The following is a 4,556-nucleotide window of genomic DNA, read 5'->3' on the forward strand; positions in this document are numbered from 1 at the left end:
TAAAGCAATAGATTCACAATAAGTCAGATTCAGATGGAACAAGACTTTAAATGGTTTACAGTGTGTGTAAAAAATGTAGGTAGGCTTGGAAGAAAGAAGAAAATTAATGTAGACAGTTATATAAAGAAATAGTTTTATAAAATAAAGTCTTTAAAGAGACAGTAAAAGTAGTATAAAAATAAGCCATGTAAAGATGGATATTACACAGAGAATCTGGATTGTGTTGTCTTTGGTATTTTTAACTGAAGAAAGAGATTTGATTGTAGAGGCTGCTAAATTAAGCCAATATATATCTTTTAAAGGTAACTTGACTTCAAAATTTGGATCTAAAGATATGTTGCTTTGGACAGGAGGCTCTGCTTTTGTTTCCACTGGAGGCAAGATGCTATGGATTTGTTCCAGATTAAGATACATCAGGTTTGACCAGCCAAGACCCCCTGAAAGGTCTCCAATGACACCATGGCCCAGATCATCCAACATCCAAAATAAACTACAAGGCAACTGGTTCAAAGAATACAGTGTCACAGACTACTCCAGTCAGGACTTGACCATAATCCTAAATTTATTTTTATGTCCCCATAAGATTACTAGTGCCCTCTATCAGTAGGAAGTAGCCTAGAAAACTACACCCACATTCCCAAAAAAATAGATTATGGATGTTTGTCTTTGTTTAGGTAATTGGTTACAAATTGTTATTAGTTATAATCAATATCTTTCTAAAAGAAGAAAGGGGGGTATGATATGGAAATATAGGATATAGATATGATAGGATAAAAGGGTGGATTGTTGAACCTACTTTTAAAGAGCAACTTGTTTAAAATGTTTTACATTGGTATAGATTTTAGTTTATTGATACAAATTTAAAGTTAATTTTGTTATACTATATATAAATTTCTACTCTTGTTTAAGGTATTATGTCTGTGCAGCTCATTTAAATTGTAATGGATAATTAAAAAATACAGATTAATAATTAGTCTTCTATGATTATCAAACTTATAGTCATGTTAGTTAAGTTTTCAAAGGTATATATAGATATTTTTCAATTAGGTAGGTAATCTTCAAACACTTCAAAGACCTACAGAATATGGCATTTAAAATGTTTTAAAAACTAGCCGGGTGGCGGCGGCGCACGCCTTTAATCCCAGCACTTGGGAGGCAGAGCCAGGCGGATCTCTGTGAGTTCAAGGCCAGCCTGGTCTACAAAGTGAGTTCCAGAACAGGCTCCAAAGCTACACAGAGAAAACCTGTTTCGAAAAATAAAACAAAAACAAACAAACAAAAAACTGGTTTATAAAAAACTAGAAATAGGGTTTGTAGTATTTTTACCATTATAGACCACAGGAGTTTTTAAAAATTCAGTAAGCTGCCAGGCGATGGTAGCACACACCTTTAATCCCAGCACTCAGGTGCAGAGGTAGGCAGATCTCTGAGGCCAGCCTGGTGTACAGAGTGAGTTCCAGGACAGCCAGGGCTACACAGAGAAACCCTGCCTTGAAAATAACAAAGTAAACTAAATCTTCAGTGCTGGGGCTGGAGAGATGGCTCGGCAGTTTTAAGAGCACCAACTGCTCTTCCAGAGGACCCACATGGTTCCAGGTGTCCGCCACTACATGTAGTACAGACATACATACAAGCAAAACACCCATATACATAAAATACAAAATAAAAATTAAGAAAAATTCACAAGTATAGACAGATAAAAGCAAAAATCTCATATATATTCTTTAATTTTATATTTACTCATGTGTGTGTAGCACCCACATACCACAGCATGTGTGGAGGAAAGACAACTTCCTGGACAGAGGACAACTTCCTGGAGTTGGTTCTCTCAAAAAAAAAAAATTATAATAAAATAAAACAAAGACCGATCTGTAGGAAGGCAGGCTGACGCAAGGCTTTTCAGTCCCTGATTAAAGGACAAAGGATCACTAGAGGACTTGGCAAGGTCTGGTCTAGGGCTGGACCAGGGCCTTGAAGGATTGTTTCAGTTTGTGGGCACCTGACTTTCTCCCTTGAGAAGACTGGCGTTATCAGTCCCAAGACTGTTTGGTGCGCGGTGCACTTGAGATAACCTGGGTTCTCTCTGTGCAACACAGCTTGCTTAACTTTCTGCTGGCATTCCATTGTGTGGTTGCTCTCTGCTGACTCTGGCCCATTTTCCTCCTACAAACTGTATATAAGATACTGTGTATTGTGGTATTGTATTCCCCCAAATATTGTGCATGCTAATAAACTTATCTGGGGTCAGAGACAGAACAGCCACAATATTAAACATAAAGGATAGGCAGTGGTAGCACCCGCCTTTAATCCTAGCATTCCAGAGGCAGAAACCCATGTGTTCAAGGATACAGACAGGCATGGTGACTCATTACACCTTTAATCCCAGGGAGTGGTGGTAGAGAGCAGAAGGGTATGTAAGGTGTAAGGACCAGAAACTAGAAGCATTTGGCCTGGTTAAGCATTTGGCTGGTTAAGCATTCAGGCTTCTAGCAACAGTTCAGCTGAGACCCATTTGGATGAGGACTCTGAAGCTTCCAGTCTGAGTAAACAAGACCAGCTGAGAAGTTGGCAAGGTGAGGTGGCTGTGGCTTGTTCTGTCTCTCTGATCTACCAGCATTGACCCCAATAACTGGCCTTGGGTTTGATTTTATTAATAAGAACGCCTGGGGGCTGGAGAGGTGGCTCAGAGGTTAAGAGCACTGGCTGTTCTTGCAGAGGTCCTGAGTTCAATCCCCAGCAACCACGTGGTGGCTCACAACCATCTATAATGAGATCTGGTGCCCTCTTCTGGCATGTAGACAGAACACTGTATGTGTAATAAATAAATAAATAAATAAATAATAAAAAAAAAAAAAGAACGCCTAAGATTCCTGCTACAGTGTATATATGTATAAAATTTATTTATTTCTATGTGCATTGGTGTTTTGCCTGCATGTATGTCTGTTTGAAGGTATTGAATCCTGGAGCTACACACAGCTGTGGGCTGCCATGGAGGTGCTGGGAATTGAACCTGGGTCCCCTGGAAGAGCAGCCAGTGCTCTTAACCACGGAGCCATCTCTCCAGCCTGATACTGGTCTAAGATATAGCTTAGGCAAAACCTCCTCACCTTACAATTCCTATCTATATTTTCTGGTCTCTTGGTCCTTCCTCTCAGGAACCTGTCACTGAAGAAGCTGCTGATCCAGATCACCAGCCAACCACAATGACTGTCAGGTATTACAGACCACCCATACCTAATTCACTTCCTAGGAAGACAGACTTGAAAAAATTTAGAAAAGGAAGAGCAACTCTGGGCAGCAAATGTTTAAACTTTTGACTCCAGAGAATGCAAGGTGATGAGTTTGTAAAGTTCTAGATGGCAGCTAAAAGCTGTACCGTGAAGGAAAACCAGGAAGTAAGATTAACACACGAGTTTTAGGGTTCAGGAGGCAACAGGTTCTAGCCTTTGGACATAACATAGCAATAAGCAAAGCACCTAAGCACAAACCCAGGGCTTCTCCAGGTAGAAACCAAAGGGCACATAGCTAGCGTGGTCAGCTTGATAGAATCTATAATCATCTGGTATTGAGCCCACTCTGCATGGGAGGTTGATTGGACCACCGGCCTGGATACCAGATATTTGTAAGGGTCTAACGAACAGGGGGGAGGTCTCCCCCCCCCCCCCCCCCCCGGCACTGTTATAAATAGATCTTTGGAATAAAGTTCTGGACCTGTTTGGATAAGGATACAGGTCCACCCGAGTCTATCTTGTGTTTTCTCTCTCCCTCTATTTCTAAGTCTCTTATCCCTCAATCCTCAAGAGTTCCTGGGGTAAATAAGTGTGGGGGCTGGTCCACCACAATCTGGAAGACTGGTCTCTGGACATGCATGCAAGGGACTGTCAACAGATGTGGGAGATTTAGCGTTAACTGTGGGTGGGCCCAATCCTGGGCAGGGGATTCTGAAGTGGAAAGAGCTGAGCAACAGTAATCCTTTCTGCTTCTTCCTTTCTTTTTATCTTCTTCCCCCTTCCTTTCTTTTTAAAGGTTTTTCTTTTATGTGTATGGGTGTTATGTATGTACAGAACCTGCATGTGTGTATGTGTACCATGTATGTCCGGTGTCCTCAGAGGCCAGAAGAGGGCTTCGGATCCCTGGGAACTGGAGTTGCTCGTAGGAAGGACTAACAAATCTCTGTAACTTCAGTTCCTAGGGATTCATCATTCTCTTCAGGCCTCCAAGGGCAACTGAACACATGTGGTACACAGTCAAAACTCCAGTACCGGGTCATGGCAGCTCCAGCAACCTGGAACTCGTTATCGTATCAACCAGGCTGTCCTTGAACTCACGGAGAGCCACTTGCCTGACTTTGCCACTACACTGTCACTTTTTAAACAGAACTCAAGGGCTGGGGTTGGAGGTGGCTCTGTAGTGTAGACCATCTCTGCAGCCCTGCTAAGATCCCAGGTCTATGGAACTGGATGAGGTGGGCTGGTTCACATGGCAGATGGTGCCCACCATTTATTTATGAATACAGTATTTAAATTCAGAAATAAGTCTACATTTAACAGCCACAA

Source organism: Peromyscus maniculatus, chromosome 8, assembly GCF_049852395.1.
Source record: "Peromyscus maniculatus bairdii isolate BWxNUB_F1_BW_parent chromosome 8, HU_Pman_BW_mat_3.1, whole genome shotgun sequence".
Classification (NCBI taxonomy): domain Eukaryota; kingdom Metazoa; phylum Chordata; class Mammalia; order Rodentia; family Cricetidae; genus Peromyscus; species Peromyscus maniculatus.